The sequence below is a fragment of the Schistocerca piceifrons genome, chromosome 4 (assembly GCF_021461385.2).
Source record: "Schistocerca piceifrons isolate TAMUIC-IGC-003096 chromosome 4, iqSchPice1.1, whole genome shotgun sequence".
Taxonomy (NCBI): Eukaryota; Metazoa; Arthropoda; class Insecta; order Orthoptera; family Acrididae; genus Schistocerca; species Schistocerca piceifrons.
Window position 1 is genome coordinate 587,615,490 of NC_060141.1, and position 22,895 is coordinate 587,638,384.

Below are 22,895 nucleotides of genomic sequence, written 5' to 3' on the forward strand. Positions count from 1 at the left end.
GTGCGTGCATCACCCACAATATGATACTAAAAATAAAGCAGTATTTTGAGATATGCTTGTGTTGATAGTGCTGTGCAAAGCTTACGTGCTCCTTGTTTGGCTCATTAAGAATTGGTTCATGTAGTTGAACTTTTAAAGGAAAAAGGAGGTTAACAGTATCAGATCTTTTTAAGAACTTCCTATAAATTTTAAGAGCACTTCTGTAATTGTGTCCGAAAAACCGAAGTTTTGAAAAATGTGCTAAAGACTCTTACTGAGCAACACACAAAAAAAAAAATAATAAAAAAAAATAAAAGCAACGGCTGGGCAGCGCTCTTTATTTTTTAGCATGTCGCATCAAAGATGATGATGAATTTGTAAGCAAGATAGTAACCGAGGATGACACTTGAGTCGCTTATGAAAACCCTCATTCGAAACGACACGCAGTGAAATCGAGGCATGCTGTGTCTACAGGGGAGACTAAAACCAAGCAAATATTGACGCCTCGAAAAGTCATGTGCACCGGCTTTTGTGATAGGCACAGTATAGCTGCTTATGGAACTGCGTCGCACTCATAAATTGTATTGCTTTGTTGTTTTGATTCATGACAATGACCGACCACACACTGCGACCAAGACACGATAACATTTAAAGGACCTTGGCTGTAGCTAGTTTGGCTATTCTCTGTACAGCGCTGACATCGCCCATGGAGATATCCATCTCTTTCTGTGCGTTCGTTGGTAATCAGTAATTCAACATCAATGATGAGCCAGAACTATATACTTATATGGATAAGGTGTCTGTTATTTCGGACATTCCATACCAGCCATGACCTTCTTATTCTGTGCAGATGCACACATATTACCCGAACTCTTTCGGGACTTGGTAAGAATGTCTTCCGCGAGTAATGAGTGCGTTGGGGTGGGACACTACGAATGTAGTGTGTGGACATACAAGGTGATAATGTGGGTCTCGCGGGAGGCATGCGTGAGATAGTCCCTGCAGTCACCATATGCACTGTGCCCTCGGTGGCTCAGCTGGATAGAGCGTCTGCCATGTAAGCAGGAGATCCCGGGTTCGAGTCCCGGTCGGGCACACATTTTCACCCGTCACCGTTGATCTAAATCAACGCCCGTCATCAGCTGACGGTATTAATATAATTCTAATTTCGTTCTAGACGGCTGCAGGTCCGAAAGAACAGACATCATATCCTTATAAGTATATACTTTCTGGACTGTCTGATGTAAGAGGGGCATAAAACTGTGGGCCTGCCTGGATAGTTTGATCGGTTAGAGCACTGATCGACAAAGTTGTATTCCGGTTTCGTCTCCCGCTCAGGTACAAACTTTTAGAATGCCAAGTAACATCGCATAGTAATATTTACCAGCTTTGCATATAATGTCGTATAGTTAACTAACAACCAGTTTTTTTGGTTCAAATGGCTCTGAGCACTATGGGACTCAACTGCTGAGGTCATTAGTCCCCTAGAACTTAGAACTAGTTAAACCTAACTAACCTAAGGACATCACAAACATCCATGCCCGAGGCAGGATTCGAACCTGCGACCGTAGCGGTCTTGCGGTTCCAGACTGCAGCGCCTTTAACCGCACGGCCACTTCGGCCGGCCAGTTTTTTTTTTTTTTTTTTTTTTTTTTTTTCTCATAGCCGAAGTGAGCGCTGTAAGTACGGTGGCAGCTTGAACTAACAACTGTAAACAAAGATGTATAATTGACCAATTAGTTGTAAGCAAGCAGTATTACGTAGTGGATGTGTGACCGTTGTGTGTCAGTGTTGTTTTATCACAAATCGCAGTGGAGCAACATCTGTAGATCACGTGTTCAAGACATTCTCCATTCCACAAACTGACAAAGCGAAGAAATACACATGAAGCGGCAGCGCTTTGACGACATAACCCTCATTCGTGACCATGTGACGCGAGGGTTGAACATTCCAGAGAAACACTTTTTGACGTTTTCGCATGGTTGTATGAACATTCTGTGCATCGTATTTCAATGGGGCTACACTAGGGGCAACACCTTCGGCTTTAAACACATCATTTTGAACTTTTCTATAATTTTTATTAATTAAGTCTCGAAACTTTTGGACTTTTGGGGAGCATAGAGAAATACGAACATTTGTAAATTATGAATGTCGTGTAAAAGGGATAGAGGTCATTGTTGCTCATCAGTGTCACTTTCTGCGTAACACGGAGTTAACAGGTTGATTGCTGCTACGTCGAGCCGTGTCCGCTGATGCGAGAGAGGGCGAGGCGGGCTATGCGGACTGCGGCACGTCCCGGCGGGCGCAAAGTGACAGCGCGCTGTGGCGCCGTGGCAGCCGCGAGCGGTTCGTTACGCAGGGCGGCGCTCGCCGTGCTGGCGGGTCACTCGCCATTAACGCTAATGCGTCTTGTAAATAAGCCGGAATGCGGGTGGCTGCTCTTAATTAACTCGGTCCCCGCTGTCAGCGCAGAGCGCAGCACAATGCCACAGAGACTCGCCGCCGCCGATGATGAATCGCGCCAATTACTGTAGCGCCGCAGCTTTGATAGGGGCGCGTTAAGCACGGACCACCTGCCTGCCGCTGCCGCTGCTGCCCGGCTTTCAGCTTGCGGCCGGCCAAATGTTTCATCTCGCATTACGCTGCCCGTGGACGACATCAGTTTTGACGTTTATCTGCCACACAGCATAGGATAATTTGAAGCAGATGATGTGTCAAAAAGGGGGTGGCGTACGGTTTTACGCCGCGCGGAGTGGCCGCGCGGTTTGAGGCGTCATGTCACGGATTGCGCGGCCCCTTCCGCCGGAGGTTCGAGTCCTCCTTCGGGCATGGGTGTGTGTGTGTGTGTGTGTTGTTCTTAGCATAAGTTAGTTTAATTAGTGTCTAAGTCTAGGGACTGATGACGTCAGCAGTTTGGGCCATTAGGAATTCACACACGTTTTTGTATGGTTTTATCCAAGAACCAGGGCCGGTTTATGCTCGCACAGCGCCGTTTGTACTGATTCTAAAGAGCTAATACGATTTTCTTGTGCCATTTGCCTGTAATGCACTTTTTTGTGTTGACAAACTTATTAAATTACTGTCATGGTTTCTTACAGTTCCCGCATAAACCTCTGAGAACATCTGTATCGATTGAAGTGCGAAATTTTTGACTAGTTTGCGGGAATAAGTACAGTTTGTTCTGTCGATCACTGGAACGAAATCTCCAATAACGGGGGAAGGAAAGCTTCAGAACAAGTGATAAAATGTTTTTTTTCCATTATTACCATAAAATACATGTCATAATGTACTCTTTTGGAATAATATTGAATAAAGCTGCTCAATTTATTGTCTATTAGCTGAGTCCCTGGCGTTGTCTCGATACATATTTATTCCAATTCTATGACGAACTTCCAGAACGCTGGAATAGCTTAGATCAGCAACTTCTGTTAATAAGCAGAACTAAAAACCAGTCCAAATTTTGACTTTTTATTCATTCGACTACTAGTTTTGGGCCGAGACCCATTTTCAAATCATCTTAATGAAGTCGACGATGGCATTTCTGAAGATGTCAAAAATGTGCAGTGAACATTTGTAGCCGGCCGCGGTGGCCGAGAGGTTCTAGGTGCTTCAGTCTGGAACCGCCTGACTGGTACGGTCGCAGTTTCAAATTCTGCCTCGGCCATGGATGTGTGTGCTGTCCTTAGGTTAGTTAGGTTTAAGTAGTTCTAAGTTCTAGGGGACTGATGACTTCGATTTTAAGTCCCATAGTGCTCAGAGCCATTTGAGCCATTTGAACATTTGTAATGCATACAGATAAACAGTTTGCAACTTGGACTGGTTTTCCATTTCACCAATTCTACGAGTATCTCAGGCTTTCCCTTTTCTCTATCTGTCACCACTGCCCCGTCTCTGTCCATCTCCTCCTGTTTCCTCTCTTTATCAACCTCCTCCAATCTCAATCTCCCTAATGTTCTACTACCCCTCTCTCTGTTCATCTACTACCTTCCCCCTCTCTCTGTCCATCTGCATCTCCCCACCTTTCTGTCTATGTGTTTCTCCACCTCTGTCCGTTTCCTCCTCCCCTCTGTGTCCGTCTGCTCTTCCTCCCCTCGTCCATCTCTTCCTACCCCCCCCCATCTTCTTCTGCCCTCTTTATCTCTTCCTCATCTCCTCCTCCTCCGCCTCCTCCCACTCCACGTCTCTGTCCATCTCCTTCCCTCACTTTCTGTTCATCCCTCCTCCCTGCCGCTCGGGGTAGCCGTGCGGTCTAGGTTGTCTTGTCGCGGTTCGCGCGGTTCCACCGGTCGGAGGTGCAAGTCCTCCCTCGGGCCTCGGTGCGTGTTTAGTCCTTAGCGTAAGTTAGTTTAAGTTAGAGTAAGTAGTGTGTAAGCCTAGGGACCGATGACTTCAGCAGTGGTCCCATAGTCCTTACCACAAATTTTTTCCCTCCTCCTCTCTCTCTGTCCTTTTCCTCCTCCGATGTGTCCGAGCGGTTCTAGGCGCTTCAGTCTAGAACCGCGCGACCGCTGCGGTCGCAGGTTCGATTTCTGCCTCGGGCATGGATGTGTGTGGTGTCCTCAGGTTAGTTAGGTTTAAGTAGTTCTCAGTTCTAGGGGACTGATGACCTCAGTCCCATAGGGCTCAGAGCCATTTGAACATTTTTCCTCCTCCCTGCCCTATCTCACTCGATCTTCTCCTCCCTTGTCGCTCTGTTTCTCTCCTTCTATTTCTTTCCTTCGTCCATTTCTCCTTCCCCTCTCTCTGTCCATCTGTTCCTTCCCATGTTCTCTCTCCACTTTATTGCCCCTCCTAAGTAAGAGGGTCAAGAGCTTATCACTACAGTATTTCTTTCCAGATACTAAGTACTCTATGTATCAGGTTTGGTCGAAATCGATATAGGGGTTTAAGAGTAGTGTACCCGAAAATTTTCCCACATACGCACATGTCACATACAGTGTGAACATTAATAAACCCGAAAAACTGCAGGAAAGGATTCCTGAGAGGAGATGGGGGGGGGGGGGGGGGGGATGCGGTGCTATGAACAAATGTCAGGAATTGCATCAAATGGTTCAAATGGCTCTGAGCACTATGTGACTTAACTACTGTGGTCAACAGTCCCCTAGAACTTAGAACTACTTAAACCTAACCAACCTAAGGACATCACACACATCCATGCCCGAGGCAGGATTCGAACCTGCGACCGTAGCGGTCACGCGGTTCCAGACTGTAGCGCCTATAACCGCACGGCCACTCCGGACGGCGGAATTGCATCATTGCCACGGTAAATGGCGCTGACAGTTCCTCTGACCACGTGTGTTCCTTGTGTGTAGCAGGCTGATTGACGCAGCGTACTGTAAGCAGCAGAATGTTAGGTATTCATGTCGGGAATAAGCCGAGATGGTGTTTATTTAAGGGCCAAGCAGATGGCTCAAATGGTTCAAATGTCTCTGAGCACTATGGGACTAAACATCTGAGGTCATCAGTCCCCTAGAACGTAGAACTACTTAAACCTAACTAACCTAAGGACATCACACACACCCATACCCGAGGCAGGATTCGAACCTGCGACCGTAGCTGTCGCGCGGTCTCAGACTGAAGCGCCTAGAACCGCTGGGCCACACTGGCCGGCACCAAGCAGATGGTCGAGAGGCAGCACGGCTACACCAAAACAAGTACCCTCACAGACACCTATCACATCACACAACATTTCAAGCCCTTTTTGGGCATTTGTGTGATCATGGGTCCTTTCAGATAGACGAACGTGCAGGGAGGTGGCGGGCTGTGCGCACACCTTATTTGGAAGACCAGGTTCTACAGGATATTGAGACGAACCCTAGTACAAGCTCCAGGAAAGAGCCCCGCCAACACGGTATAAGCCAAAGTAGGATTCTGTGTACCCTGTACGGCAACCGCTAATATCCTTATCACATGCTAAACCATGGGTACCACTTTGAACTTCTTTTGTGACGTGAATGCGACGAAGCTCTGTACCGTGTTGCAGGAAGGCTTGTTGTTTCACGCTCACCGTCCATTTCCGGCCACATGCTCATAGGATCTTTTTTCCGTCATTTCCACTCAGAAATCCGTACATACGGTTTGTCGGTTATATTAATTTTAACGCTCTATACTTCACATACATTTAACGTGTCTGTACTCATATTTAACCTGTATCTCTAGTGAATTTCGTCCTACGTTTCTTTTTCACGCAACTCGAAGTTGGTGATGTCATAGCCCATGATCTATGTTTCGTAGGATAATATAATTTTTTAGGTACACCTAGCGCCACGTGTGGATACTGTCTGCGAAATGTGTTGAGAATAGACATTTTAACAAACAGCGAAATCGGTACAGATCTGGGAAATATAATAACAACGCCAATGAACACAAACAAAGGAGAACGACAACGATATCAGCAACTGTAGAATGTTGAACATAAATTGAATTCTTTTAGATCATGACACTAGATTAAACGTAGTTTTACATGCAGATGACCTAACTCTGATTACAGGGAATGAAGATGATCTTCAAATGGGAGTCTATAAGTTGCAGCAGGAAGCCTGAGATTACAACCTAACATTGTCGGTAGATAAAACGAAAGTGATGGCATTTCAGGTCAGACAACCAGTAAGACCTAAAATGGTCTCGAAGAATGAAATCTTGGTGCAAGTAACACATTTTAAATGTATAGGATGCGATATCATTTACGAATATAGCCATGATGTGGAGCAAAAATTAAATCTGTTTCCATATAAGGAACCGTCGTATAAAGTTTGCAGAATAAAGCCAGGAAGGAAACCCACCTGAAAGTTTATGAAACGATAGCAGTAAAAACGGATACTTATGGAAGTGAAGCGTGGACAACAACAAGACACCGAGAAAGTAGAACACAGTCCGAAGAAATGAGATTTCTAAGGAGATTGGAAGGATGTACAGTGGAAGATCGAAAAAGAAAATAAGATAAAATGAAACATTTAGGAATATATAACCCAAACTAGAAAATAAATCAGGAGAAAATGGAAGGAACATGTAGAGCGGATGAGTGGGGAAGATTACTGTTGAACGCACTAAATTATAAATGTACCGGAAGAAGAAATGTAAGAAGACCATGCAAGAGATAGGTACTATAAAAGGCAATTTGCCTAATATGTGAAGTGCAGACGAAGAAGCAGAAGAAGAATTGGCATTATTAACACAGTACTTCTTATCTCCCGGTGAAACATAACGTAAAGCATATATCTAGACAGAGAAGGAGAAGAGTTGACCCCAGATCTATGGCTCTGAGCACTATGGGACTTAACATCTATGGTCATCAGTCCTCTAGAACTTGGAACTACTTAAACCTAACTAACCTAAGGACAGCACACAACACCTAGCCATCACGAGGCAGAGAAAAACCCTGACCCCGCCGGGAATCGAACCCGGGAACCCGGGCGTGGGAAGCGAGAACGCTACCGCACGACCACGAGATGCAGGCTGACCCCAGATCTAATCGGTGCTGTGGATTAATCACCATTGGTCTGGTACATCGGTCAGCCTAAGTATGGTTCTTTGGCGGTTTTTCAAGATCGTTTACACAAATGCTTCTATGTTCTCCAACAACCACTTCAGAAAATACGATACACAACACATTAAAATACGGTAGAGTACAGAACAAGGTTAAAAACGGCGTATGTGACCTCCTTTTCTTACGTTACTGGCGACAAAATTAAAATTAAAATAAATTTACCAAACTGGAGAGAAAAAAACGGTGGACTCCATACTGCGGGATAAACAGTTAAGACAGCAAGCGATCGGCATACTGAAGCAACAATGCTACAAAAGGACACATTCCACTCTGCCTCACGAAAGGTCGTTGAAACTTGCTGCTAGCTTGCTGCCTGAAGTTTTTGGTATCTTGGTATTTTTCAAACGGCGGTATCTTTTCTGTTTACACTTTTCTTCGTGGAATCTCACCGAAGTAACAGAAGTATCAAAACAGCGGAAGGCGTGCAGTTTTTAATTCTCGGGCCGCCTAGATGCGGACCAATGACGTACGGTGCAACACAGTTTTTAATCCTGGGGGAATTCAATCTGTTTTTAATATCAGCGCATAAATATGCCGCTCTGATAAACTGCGGTCTCCGCCTGCAGCATATTCGTCTGCGCGGGCGCTCGCAATATGATAATACCGACCGCGGCGCGGCGTAGCGCGGCGGCAGATGGCGACCGCGCCAGGAACGCAAAGCAATTTTCCCGTAGCCACCGCCGCTGCCTCCGCCGTGGATGCCACGGTGGCACCGGTATTCATCTGCTGGCACCCAAGGCGTGGCACTTTCCAAAGAAATGGCGCCTTAATGGCTGCAATAGCTAATTTCCAATTAAGATTATTACTAGTAAAGAGAATGTCTGACCTTAGTCTGAGGCTATTTTTAGTACTGGTACTAATTGGGAAAATCTACATGGCCACCCTGGCGGGTACAAGAACAGCTGGATAATGGGGCTGGTACTTTGTGCTTTCCGACGAGCCGGATATTCGTTTTGGAGTTAGTCCCCTAGTGAAGCTGGCTTCCTGCGCCTAAGAGACCCACCTACCCTTTCAACACACTCTAAGAAAAAAAAGATAAAGAAAGAAAGGCGTACCACGAAAGAAATTGGGAGACTACGTGATATACATGTACACAGAAACAAATGATTACAGTTTCAGAAAAATTACTAGGCCTACAACTTTGATTCCGCCCTTTTTTCTCGAATTTCGGGGCTTTATTGTGAAAAACTTACAAAAACATTATGATTCATAGTATTGCCCATCGCTGGCCACTATATTTTCCCGGATAGCATACGAATCTCATGGCAGAAGAACTGGGCGTCTTTTGTGGGGATCCATTAATCGATTCAATTTTGCACTTGTTCATATTATTGGAAGTGCTGGTCAGCCAGGCTGTATGCCACTGATCGAAAAAGGTGGTAGTCAAAGAGAGCAACGTATGGAGAATACGGTGGGTTTTGCGACTTGAGGTCGAGCACTGACCTGCTGCAAAATTACCCTTCCCTGTCTATAGCTGCATTGTGGCCGCTTGTGTTTCAGTGCTGGGCTCGAACGCATCAGTTGCTTTCTATAATGATGTCCTATGACTGTCTTCGTCTGTTTCAGTAGCTTCGAAAACGTTCTGTCTTCCCCTGCAATGCCGGACATAAAAATCACCGTTCTTGAGGCATTGAAAACATTCTGTGCTCGTTCTTCCACTAAAAGTTCCCTCAGCATTGGCCTTACCCAGCATTTTAAGAGCCACAGCCGCAGATATTTTCATGTTATAGCAGAAAATTAAAACCTGCCGCAAATGGCAAGAAATGGGTACGTAAGTTGACGTACTAATCGAGAATAACCTTATGATGCAATCACAAATCGACGAATATTTTTGTGGCACTATGTTTACAGATGCCTAAGCTTATTGTATTACACCTATGACCAACCACCTGAAACGCGGGAGCTGTGGACGAGCGGTTCTAGGCGCTTCAGTCTGGAACCGCGCTGCTGCTACGGTCGCAGGTTCGAATCCTGCCTCGGGCATGGAATGTGTGTGATGTCCTTAGGTTAGTTAGGTTTAAGTAGTTCTAAGTCTAGGGGACTGCTGACCTCAGGATGTTAAGTCCCACAGTGCTTAGAGCCATTTGAAGCATCCACCTGAACCCCAGTTGCCGCTACTGCCGTCTATTGCAAAACGGCGGAAACAAAGTTGTGGACCTAATAGATGATTTATTCAAGAGAAAGATCTTTACAAATTGAGCAAGTCAGTAATGCATTGGTACACGTCAGAGCACTGGCCCACCTCCGGCCCTTATGCAAGCTGTTATTCGCCTTGGTCAGGACTGATAAAGTTGTTGATGTCCTACTGAGAGATATCTTGGTAAATTCTGTCCAACTGACACGTTAGGTCGTCAAAACCCCAGCTGTTATCAGCAGCCCCCTTAGTTCACATCAGTATGTCGACGATATTCTAGCCCCGTTTTGCTGCTCTTTGTGGCAAGCCATCCTGGGCTTGCAATACAGCAAGAAAATTCCAGTCTGCCTGCGACTAGATTTTGTACTGCTTGTCTTGATGCTTGCCAAACGCTACCTTGGCCAGAAGGTTGCCGGACCTCTCATCAACGGAACAGGGCCTTCCAACGTGTTTGGGATTTGGACGATCTAACGCACCAGTTCGACAAAATTTGGTACGTCTGTCAATCAATGCTTGCATTAGGGCTAGAGGTGGGCCAATGAGTTATTGACTTGCTCAATTTATGAAGCTCTTTCTCTTGAATAAATTATCTAGTTTTTCTGAAACTGTTGTCATTTGTTTCAGTGCATGTACATCACATTTACCGATTTCCGTCGCATTCGGATCCTTCCTTCATGATAAGTCTTTTTTTTTCCTGGAGACGATAGGAAAAGGACAGATCAAGAACGGCCATAGTAGAGGCCAAAAGGACCAATAAGCCGTTGTGGGACACACTTCGTCTGGCTTATCCCATTCGGCCTGTCCGGCTTCACTGACTCTTCTCGTAGCTAAGCCAACACCACCATAGCGCTCCGCATCCAGAGCTCTACCTCAAAAAAGACGAAATCAGTGGCTTTTAAAGGAAAACGCCTTGTACAGGCAACCGTTACTGTTAATAAAAGAACAATAGAACATGTCAAATTTTTGCCTACGAGTATTTAAGTTGCGATGTCACATATATTTACGATGAAGACGCAGGAGTAAATTAGCAAAGTTGGGCCATAAGTGTGGAACAATACTCAGATGTCTACAAAATCAAACGAGAACATAAACAATATTGATGTTTTCTTTAGACAGTGTCAGTCCCAGTGTTTGTTTCAAGAAGTGAATCGTGGGTTACAAATAAATGCCGAGAAAGTTGCATACTACGAGCAACAGAGATTAGATTTCTAAGCGTAGCGAAGAGATACAGAAGAGCTGACAAGTTATTCGGAAGTTAGTGAAGAACTGAGTATATTTAAAATCCTGAACAAAATACGAGAAAATAGGTGAAACTGGAAGGAACATTTGAAAAAATCGAGTGAAAAATGATTACCTCTCCAGATGAGATGATGTAACACAGTTGTAAAAAGAAGTCGAGGAAGGTCGAGAAAGTGATGGGTATCAGAACAGCAAAATAAATAAATAAAAAATAAAAATAAAAAAGGAAAAACTAGAAGTTAAAATGGCAATTATGATGAGAGAATGTCGTCAGCGTGTTATGACATACTAGACAGAATAGTTGGAATGAAAATAGAGATTATGATGCGCGAATGTCGCCAGCGTATTATACTGGATAGAATATTAGTCAGCCCCTCTCCCAATTAAAAGCGCAAACTGGTCGCTTTGTAATACTTTAGACGGTGTAGAACTGATACCGGAATGTCATGCAGCACTGCACTGAAATGAAATGATGGTACAGCATTGTTGGCCGGGAGACCCCATGCGGGGAGTTCGGCCGCCGAAATTGCTGATGCCACTTCGGCGACTTGCGAGTCAATGATGATGAAGTGATAGTGAAAGACACACAACACCCAGTCATCTCGAGGCAGAGAAAATCCCGGACCTCGCCGGGAATCAAACCCGGGACCCCGTGCGCGGGAAGCGAGAACGCTACCGCAAGACCACGAGCCGCGGACAGCACTTTACTGATGATATAAGACATAGCAGTAGAGCGTATGTGCCAGTCGTCTGTATCGAAACTCCGCAGTAAGATGGGTCGACGAGGAGACGTGACATTTCTCGATTTCTCGGGGAACACGTGTATGCAGGAAATGGTGTACTGCTCTCAGCCATGTAACAGCTGTCGTAAATAGCTCCAAACTATGACGGGCCGGAGAGGAGCGTCTCATCTTCTCAGTGACAATTGCGATAAGAAATGCTACTGTAGGTGAACGCACGTCCATCTCGATCAGTTTCCGACTGAAAAAAGCGAAGGGCACTCTATTTTCAGTCGGATTCTTCCAAAAGGCCTCCCTCACAGCGATAAGAAAGCTCTGCATCCTTGGTGAGCCCCCTGACACAGAAACGAGGTAGTAGCTGACTAGGGGCGAGTTTCTTTTCAAAATATTCAAGCCGTCGAGTAGCTTGTCTTATGGGAGGATGTATTTCAGGCCTGGCATGTTTCTGTGATATTTCGGGGCTTTTCCCGTACCATTACTTTGGCCCACGCATTTACATTACCTTCAACATAAGCCAGGACGTTTATTTCAACATGGCTGCCGTTTCTTTTATATCATCGTGCTGAGTATGCTGTGGACATCTTCCAAGCTGACAACAGCCTTGTCCTGGACTGCACACATTCGTTCCTGGTTTGACCACCACTCAGACAATCTATCGCACCTCGACTGGTCCGGAAAGTCATCCGAGCCATTGTCATAGAAACTGCGTGGGACTATTTGGGCCCGCATCTCGTGGTCGTGCGGTAGCGTTCTCGCTTCCCACGCCCGGGTTCCCGGGTTCGATTCCCGACGGGGTCAGGGATTTTCTCTGCCTCGTGATGGCTGGGTGTTGTGTGCTGTCCTTAGGTTAGTTAGGTTTAAGTAGTTATAAGTTCTAGGGGACTTATGACCACAGCAGTTGAGTCCCATAGTGCTCAGAGCCATTTGAACCATTTTTTGGACTATTTGGAACAGCGAGTGTAATGTATTGTTCAACATCCTTGCAGTTTGGTAGCTCTACGCTATCTTGTCCTCAGTGAGTGCCTTCAGATGGATATGGTATTCCAGAATAAATTTATGGACTCTCTTCCACCTTCAACTAAAGCTACAGGCGGTGTTATGTGCTATAACAGTGATATCTCCAGGAGGTGTCTTTCCTTTTTTTCCAGAATACTTATAACCAGTATGTAACAGACGGGGCTTGAGGTGACGTATTGTTCCTATGTATACCAATCTATTAGTTGTGGGATTCTTTTCTCGGGATCAAACTCACAAAACATGGGACATATTTTAAAACTGCAGAAAATGGCCATGAACATAAAAACCAAAGGAAGTAGTCCGTTTCATTGTGAGAAAATATTTATAAAATTAATATTCTTACTGCAACTGGTAAATTAATGTACCAAATTGTAGTGCATATTAGGAAAAATATTAATATTTCAATAACATTTCTGCATGCTATCTTGAAGTAATTAATGCCAGTTAGGACTAAACCTACCAATGGAAAATGAACAAAAACGTGAAACAGTGTTTTTTGTGAGGCATTTTAATTGTGTAACAATTTTCCTGAGAAGATGAACGAACTAACTAAAACACACTTATCTACAAAGGCAGTCAAAGAGTACCTCTTAAATATTGCATACTACACAATTAAAGATTAGAGTTGGAGTTTATAATAAAAATACATGCCTAACATCTGCAAAAGAATCTTCAAAATCAGTTAGTGAAACAAAAAGACATTATGAAACTGAAGAAGACTTCCTAGAACACAACACCCAACCCTTTTATGAATAATTTAGAAGGAAGCTAAATTGGTACGAGTCCAAAAATTACTGCTTCAAGGAGAAAAATGAACAATTGGCACTTAAAAATCCAGAACATTGAAGAGAATTTAGTAAATATTTAATGAAACCTGTAACTGTCCTAGACCAACAGAAAGATCTTCACAAGGAATTCCCATAAAATCAGCACACATTCAAACACACCAAATGAAACTGCTAGCAAATTTAGGAGCTAAAAATACTAAAGCCTCTTTTAAAGAACTCCTCAAATAAGCTGCACCAAAAACCTTAAAACATTATACTGATGACATGAAACATTCGGTAACGGAAAAATTTCAGCGGATTCGAAAAAATTACATGTGAAGTTATTAATATTAAGCTTTATAAGGGATTTCATTTTTCTATCACATAAAAAAGACGAAAAAATCTTGTCCGGAACAGTGTTAGCTACGAATCTAATTCTTACACACCAAAGTATTTACGCTAAGTCGTTTGTACTTTCAACGATTTTGAAATAGCTTATGGGTCATTGGGGGTAAGGGGGTAACGACAGTAAGGACATCGAGGCACCCCTTAAAATAACCCACGCAATTGAGGGACAAGGGTACAAGGAGAAGAAGTGTCTAGTCTGTTCTCTTCCCCCAGAATTTTTACTTTCCACAGAGCCCTCTGTATCTATGAAAGTTATTCTGTTATGTTGTAACATCTATCATATAGTCTGTATTCTTGGTTAATATTTTATTTTATTCCGTGATTTTGTGGTCAATCTCGTCGTTACTTATCAGTTCACTTAATTTTAAACATCGCCTGTAAGAAATAGGTCAACTGTTTTCATTCTCTTAGGCGTTTTTTTCATAGTCCGTGATTCATCTGCTGTTTTATATATTTATACCTTCCGAAATTTCTCTCTCAAATTAAGACGTTTGTTTGCTACAAGTAGACTTCTTTTTCCGAGGAACACTCGCTTGATTAGGTGTATTCTGTCTAGTATATCCTTCGTCGATCATACATCAGTTTGCTTTTCTGGTAGGACAATTTCTTCACATCGTTTACTCTCTAGTTTCCAGGCTTGATATTACATTTGTCAGTAATCTTGTTTTTGTAACTCTTTAATTCGTCCTTCCTTCTTTGGTGTACTCTCTCTGCTCACTAGATCATCCCTCTGCATAGCCCTCGTTCACTGAAGATAACAATGACATCTGCGAATCTTGCCATTGTCAACGTTTCACTCTGGAGATTAATCCCTCTTCTGTACCATTCTTTTACACTATGTGATCAAAAGTATCCGGAAACCCCCAAAAACATACGTTTTCATATTAGGTGCATTGTGCTGGCACCAATTGCCAGGTACTCCATATCAGACATTAGACATCGTGAGAGAGCAGAATGGGGAGCTCCGAGGACCTCACGGACTTCGAGCGTGGTCGGGTGATTGCGTGTCACTTGTGTCATACGTCTGTACGCGAGATTTCCACACCCAAAACATCGCTAGGTCCACTGTTCCCGATGTGATAGTGAAGTGGAAACATGAAGGGACACGTACAGCACAAAAGCGTAAAGACCGACCTCGTCTGTTGAGTGACAGAGACCGCCGACAGTTGAAGAGGGCCGTAATGTATAATAGGCAGACATTTATCCAGACCATCAGACAGGAATTCCAAAGTGCATCAGGATCCACTGCAAGTGCTATGACAGTTGGGCGGAAGGTGAGAAAACTTTCAAGGTCGAGCGGCTGCTCATAAGCCACACATCACGCCGGCAAATGCCCAACGAAGTCTCGCTTGCTGCAAGAAGCGTAAACATTGGACGAATGAACAGTGGAAAACGTTGTGTGGAATGACGAATCACAGTACACAATGTGGCGATCCGAATCTGATTCTGCAATAAGAAATGGGGGTTCCCATTTGAAATTTTAAAGTTACCTCCCACCCAGCCCGCAGGGGGCTAGGGTGGCGGGCTAATTTTAGCACCAGCAGATGTCCCCCTCGAAAACAATCAACTTTGTTTTCTACACATATTTCGTGTGAAGCTTATTTTTCGAGTTATTCTGGTCAGTCAACTTAAAATTTACAACCTGTACACGGCCTGTGATGTAAGTAACTGTTTTTTTATTTCCATAGTAGGAAATACATCTTTGGCTTGGGACGTCAAGTGATTTACAAAAATGATTAAATGCAGAACCGTTTTATACACTTTGTAATGCGTAAGTACTGTAACTAGGAATTAGGATTAACTAACTGAAATAATTTAATGTCAAGTGCAACGTTGTTATTATCTGAGTAAGAGTTAAGAGGTGTCAATATTACGTGGCAGAGTACGACTGTCAACTATAATTTTCATTAATAGTCATTTGTACGTTGCACTCGTTTGTAGTGTGTTGATGATTTTTTATAATCATGTATGAGCTTAACTCAAAAAAGATCCGTGATCTCATTATAATATTATAGTGTTGGAAAACTTATATACCAATTCTATCAGCTACGTATGTGCTGATTGTTTTCAGAATTGCTCATATAGTGTTTCAAAGAACCTGTTACGTTTGAGCCGGCCAGAGTGGCCGAGCGGTTCTAGGCGCTACAGTCTGGAACCGCGCGACCACTACGGTCGCAGGTTCGAATCCTGCCTCGGGCATGGATGTGTGTGATGTCCTTAGGTTAGTTAAGTTTAAGTAGTTGTAAGTTCTAGGGGACTGATGCCCTCAGAAGTTAAGTCCCATAGTGCTCAGAGCCATTTTGTTACTTTTGAGCGTTAGATTGAGATCTATTGCTCCACTCCACGAATTACATTTTTCTTTGTCAGTTGCTTCTTTTTCTGGGTTGGGGTGATGCCTGAACGTTTTATTAGGGATAGACACGTGGATATCCGTTGGCGGCAATTCCGGCAGAGAGCAGTAGAAGCTATTTTTCTAGACTTTTCTTTGCTTTCATTACAGTAGTTGCTGACGTAATAGAACCACTATGCAAATTATTTACGTTTTGTTGTGCTAGTGTTGTGGAGAGAGTGAGCAAGCGTATGGAGGACATACGCAATGTATGTGTGGGGAGCTGTTGTGGAATCAGGAATCATGTGACGTATGTAACGCTCTCTTAGTGTGTATGCTTTTGCATAAAAGCAGCCGGAAGAGAAGTTAGCTATTAAATCAATTAGTAATTCATTTCTAGTGATAGGTATGCTTCGTTTTATGTAAGTTAAGTTTGGTCTCGTAAAACCAGAATTTCTTTTATTAATTATTGTGTGTAATCTTGTTGGACGGCTTAGGAATTACCGCGAAAGTAGGAGTCCTCTAGCATATGTAACTGGCTGCCTAAATCATCAGCCAGTTGGTAATTAAGCACTTCCCGCGCTTTGCGGCGGGCTTTGTGATGTAGTTCCCTGTCTCCGGGAGCCGCTCGGGGATCTTCGCACTGTGTATGGTACATCAATGTTGAACAGCGCTGAACATATTTGGGCTAAGATGAATGAAATCTTACATTTTGTAATTGTAAAGCGATTACATTTCTGAAGATTTTAAGTGGATTAGTTTGGGAATTATTTTCGTGAACTTTACTGTCGTACTTCGCATGGCTTGTTTCGTGAACATCACGAGATATTATGACGAGCACTTATTTCTATGAAGCTTCCTGAATAGCTTGATGTAGAAACTCGCGAAAAGCTGTGGGTTATAGACTGTCTAGAACGTTAAAATTGTTGGGATCGGACTCGGAAAATTCTGGCTGCTTTCGTGTGAAACTTTGTAGTTCAAACAGTAACCAGCTTCCAACAATAATGGTTTGACAAGAAATACTGACTTGATAGCCATTTAGAACGTTTTTGAGGCAATGAAGCCTAACTGGTTGAACTTAAAAACATTTTCAAGCAGATTATTTATAATCCTGAACGCCCGATTTTTTACGAACTTATAGATTCTGCCTCGAAGCTCAAGTTATGAGGGCTTTACTTGATAGGTATTTAGTTGGTGTTTCTTCAGCATAGCTTTTCATCGGCTAAATGAGTATCTATCAACACAGAAAGAAAGGGGCGGACAGCAAGAAACATATCTAGTAGATAAGCGGAAGTGTTATGGGCGCGAACTTAGTAGCCCCCCCCCCCCCTCCGCCGCAGGCACTCTTGCTGTGAACTCCCGCGCACTGACACGTGATTGGTCAGTCAGCTATCTATCCAAGGCGTAACATGTGCATATACCGTCACCGAGGAGCCAGAGATTGTAGCGTGCTGTAGCAGACTATGATCGGAGCACAGAGTGTTTTTGCACCTCGATAGCGACTTATGACTCATGTAAGAAACAAGTAAATCAATACATAAATGATTAGAAGATGCACATCTTCCATATTGAAGTGTCCCGTCTTGAAACAAGATATCCACGTTATAGCAGGGGTGTAAGTAAGCTTCTCCCGCACTGTGTGTGATATTTCAGCGAGAATGCCACTGGAGAAAAAAAGCTTCAGGGTGCCCCCTAATTTCGAGGTTCTGTCTGATGTTAAAGCTAGTTATAAGACTACGAAACATCTGCCATTTGTACATTACAGTTAAAGAACAAGGGGTCAACCATTCGTTTGATACCAATGCCGTTATACATTTCGGTGTTCCCAGGGACGAAAAAATGGTTCAAATGGTTCTGAGCAGTATGGGACTTAACATCTGTGGTCATCAGTCCCCTAGAACTTAGAACTACTTAAACCTAACTAACCTAAGGACATCACACACATCCATGCCCGAGGCAGGATTCGAACCTGCGACCGTAGCAGTCGCGCGGTTCCGGACTGCGCGCCTAGAACCGCTAGACCACCGCGGCCGGCTCCCAGGGACGAGCAAGTTGTATAGTACCCTTGCCGTGTGCAAAACAGCAACGTTATATACTAAGGTGACAAAAGTCGTGGGATGCCTCCTAATATCGTGTAGGACCTCCTTTTTCCCGGAGTCGTGCAATCGCCTGGACTCGAGAAACAGTTGGAAGTACCCTGCATAAATACTGAGCCACTAGGTTTCTATAGCCGTCCATAATTGTGAAAGTGTTGCCGGTGCAGGATTTTGTGGGTGAATTGATTTCTCGAATATGTCCCAAACATGTTCGGTGGGATTCATATCGGGCTATCTGGGTGGCAAAATCATTCGCTCGAATTGTCCAGAATGTTATTCAAACGAGTCACGAACAATTGTGGTACGGTGAAATGGTGCATAGTTATCCATTAGGTCCATCAATGGCTTTATTGGTCCCCAGATAGCCGAACAAAACTATTTCCGGAGGACCTAGCACATTCCATGTAAACACCGCCCAAACCATTATGGAGCCAACATCAGCTTACACAGTGCCTTGTTGACATCCTGGGTCCCTGCCCCACACTCGAACCGTACTAATCAGCTCTGACCAGGCCACGGTTTTCCAGTAGTCTGGGGTCCAATCGATATGGTCAAGAGCCCAAGAGAGGTACTACAGGCGACGTCGTGCTGTCAGCGAAGAAACTACCGTCGGTCGTTGCTGCCATAGCCCATTAATTCCAAATTTCGCCTCACTGTCCTAACGGATACGTTCGTCGTATGTCCCACATTGATTTGGGCTGTTATTTCAAGAAGAGGTGCCTGTTAGCACTGACAACTCTACGCAAACACCGCTGCTCTCGGTTGTTAAGTGAAGGCCGTCGGTCGCTGCGTTGTGTGTGGTGATGTGGTGAGAGGTAATGCCTGACATCTGGTATTCTCATCACTTTGGAACTCCGAATATTGAATTCCCTAACGAGTTCCAAAATGAAATGTCACATGCGTCTAGCTGAAACTACCATTCCGCGTTCAAAGTTAATTCCCGTCGTGCGGCCATAATCACGTAGGAAACCTTTTCACATGTATCAGGTGAGTACAAATGACAGCTCCGTCCGTGCGCTGCCGTTTTATACCCTGCGTACGCAATACTACCGCCTTCTGTATATCTGCATAGCACTATCCCATGACTTTTGTTACCTCGGAGTGAGTAACTACAGGATCTGTCTACAGCTTCAAGATACTGCAACCGCATAGCGTTTATCAAGAGTGGGCTAGTACCAGCCCCTATTGTTGCGGAGAGATGTCTACCGGGCTTTGTTCCTTCCAGGACTCTAACGAGGGCGCCTGAGTGCTGGAGTCTCAGTTGACGAAAAGCATCTCGGGCCACGTTTGCGCCGTTAATTAAATGTGTCTGGGGCATTACCAGTGTCTGCCTGAGGCAGTAACTCCGTCGCACGCCCTCTCGGACGGCGGTCGCGATAAAACTGGAGGTGGCGCATTATGACAGCCAAGGGCTGCAATGTAAAGTGCGCGCTGCATTATGACTCGCGGCTTTACAGCTGGAAAGCGCGCCGCCAGAATGACGGGCAAGTCGCGCCCCCGTGGGAATCCCCACGCCGGGTGTTTATGTATGTATGTATGTATGTATGTATGTGCGCCCCGGATCTACGTCGGCCGGACGCCGGGGACAGATTTCAAGCGGCGGCTCTCGGCATCAGCGCTGTCCGTGACGGTCTCTGGGGATACAGTCCGTGAGCACTGTGAGCTGGCAGCGGGGTTTGTGCCGCTAGACTATCGCAGGCTTTTCGCCGCTGACTGCTGCGAAAGCTGCCTATTACGGTGGTACCAGTGTGGACGGGTGGAACAGCAAGGCCTGGATAAACTAGTATGAACAAGTATCACGTACGATGAACGAAACGAACGTGAAAATTGCTCAGCTAGAGGGACTGTATTTTCTACTGACCGGAAAAAAATCTCGACAACAAAAAATAATTAAGGTAGAGTAATGAAATTTCGGAAATACGTCTGGCTAGGTAACATATTTAACTTTGAAACATCACAGGTTAATGTACGCGTGAGATAAGCCATGGCAAATGTGAAATGCTGGTCTATTAACAACTGATGTAACCGCCTAAAGGATGAATGCAAGCATACGGATGATGTCAGTTCGCGGGATGGAATTCCATGTCTGTAGCATTTGGGCGGTTAATACAAAGACAGTTAATCTTGTCAACGGGTGACGCTGATGTTGTCTTCCAGTGATGTCGCATAAGATTGCAGACAGATCTGGTGATCGAGCAGGCCGAGAAAAGCATGTCGTATTACTGTAGCAGTATTTCGAGGAGCGTTATTCTGTTGGAAAACTCACCCTGGAATGCTGTTCATGAATTGTACACGACCGGTAGAATCACGAGACTGTAGTACAGATATGCTGTCAGGGTGCGTGGGATCACCACATCTACATCTGCATCTACGTGATTATTCTGCTATTCACAATAAAGTGCCTGGCAGAGGGTTCAACGAGCCACCTTCAAGCTGTCTCTCTATCGTGCGACTCTCGAACGGCACGCGGGAAAAACGAGCACTTAAATTTTTCTGTGCGAGCCCTGATTTCTCTTATTATATCGTGATGATCATTTCTCCCTATGTAGGTGGCTGCCAACAGAATATTTTCACAATCGGAGGAGAAAACTGCTGATTGGAATTTCATGAGAAGATCCCGCCGCAACGAAAAACGCCTTTGTTTTAATTATTGCCACTCCAATTCACGTATCATGTCTGTGACACTATCTCCCCTATTTCGCGATAATACAAAACGAGCTGCCCTTCTTTGTATTTTTTCGATGTCATCCGTCAGTCCCACCTGATGCGGATCACACACCGCATAGCAATACGCCAGAATAAGGCGGACAAGCGTGGTGTAAGCAGTCTCTTTAGTAGCCCTGTTACACCTTCTAGGTGTTCTGCCAATGAATCACAGTCTTTGCTTTGCTTTACCCACAATATCATCTATGTGAGCGTTTCAATTTAGGTTATTTTTAATTGTAATCCCTAACTATTTAGTTGAATTTACAGTCTTCAGATTTGTGTGACTTATCGCGTAATCGAAATTTAGCTGATTTCTTTTAGTACTCGCGTGAATAACTTCACGCTTTTCCTTATTCGGGGTCAATTGCCACTTATCGCACCATTCAGATATCTTATGTAAATAATTTTGCAAGTCGTTTTGATCATCTGATGACTTTACAAGACGGTAAATGACAGCATCATCTGCAAACAATCTAAGAGGGCTACTCAGTCGTTACTATAGATGAGGAACAATAGAGGGCCTATAACACTTCCTTGGGGAACGCTGGATATAACTTCTTTTTTACTGGATGACTTTCCGTCTATTACTGTGACCTTTCTGACAGGAAATCACGAATCCAGTCGCACAACTGAGGCGTTACTCCGTAGGCACGCAGTTTGGTTAGAAGACGCTTGTGAGGGACGGTGTCGAAAGCCTTCTGGAAATCCAAAAATATGGAATCAATTTGACGTCCCCTGTCGATAGCACTCATTACTTCATGAGTATAGAGAGATAGTTGTGTTTCACAAGAACGATATTTTCTGAAACCGTGCTGACTATGTGTCAATAAATCGTTTTCTTCGAGGTACTCCATAACGTTCGAATACAGTATATGTTCCAGACCCTACTGCAAATCGACGTTAGTGATATAGGCCTGTAATTCAGCGGATTACTCCTGCTTCCCTTTTTGGGTATTGGTGTGACTTGACCACGAGAAGCTCCTGCTGTCACAAGAAGTCGCACTCCAGATCATAATTCCAGGTGTGGGTCCAGTTTGTTTACCATGCTGACATGATTTTTACAGGCCCTCATTTGGCCTCCTGTTACCCAACACACGGTCGTTACTGGCACCGAGGCAGAACCGGCTATCATCAGAAACCACAACAGACCTTTACCCTGCCCTCATACTAGCCACGTCAGTCGCAAACGACGGTGGTTTGCGTTCAGTAGAATGCACGCTGCGGGGCGTCTGGCTCGGAGGTGTCCTTGAAGTAATCGTTTTGCAACAGTTCGTTGTGTCACTGGTGTGACTGTGGTGCCAACTACTGCTGAAATTGGTGCTGAAGATGCAGTACGATGCATCAGAGCCATTCACCGAACACTATGGTCTCCCCCTCGGTGGCCTTCCGGAACTCAGTCGTCTCGCAACTGTACATTCTCGTGACCACCGCTGCCAGCGATCACGTACAGTGCCTACATTCCTGCTAAGACTTTCTGCAGTATCACAGGAAGGACATCCAGCTTCTCGCAGCCCTATTACACGATATCTTTTAAACTCAGTGAGGGCTGATAATGGCGTCTTTGTCCCCTTAAAGGCATTCTTGACTAGCATGAACTCACCACTCCAATTTCGAAGGTATCTAACGCTCACAATGTTTTTAAAGGAAACGTGATTTGCACCCTCATAGTAACGCTATTAGCGCGACTCTTAGGCGACTGGCGTGAAATCTGATTAGACATCCTCTTCGAGTTGCAGAAACACGCCTACCAACTTTCGTTTATGTCGCACAACTCCTCCTTGGTACTGCGTTTTTGTATCTTTCGTAAAGCTTCTAATAAATCTTGGAAAATCATGGCTGTACTTTATTATAAAACAGTTTTTAGTTACAAACGGACCTTCCTTTACATGTGCATCTGCTCTCCGCAAGCCACTTTACGGCGCATGGCCAAGGGT

General features: G+C 44.5%; 1 non-coding gene across 1 annotated transcript; it reads left to right on the plus strand.

Annotated features, from left to right (window-relative positions):
• Positions 1-999: 999 nt before the first annotated feature.
• Positions 1,000-1,075, plus strand: Trnat-ugu. Its single transcript has one exon. It is a non-coding gene; the product is annotated as a tRNA-Thr (tRNA).
• The last annotated feature ends 21,820 nt before the right edge of the window (positions 1,076-22,895 follow it).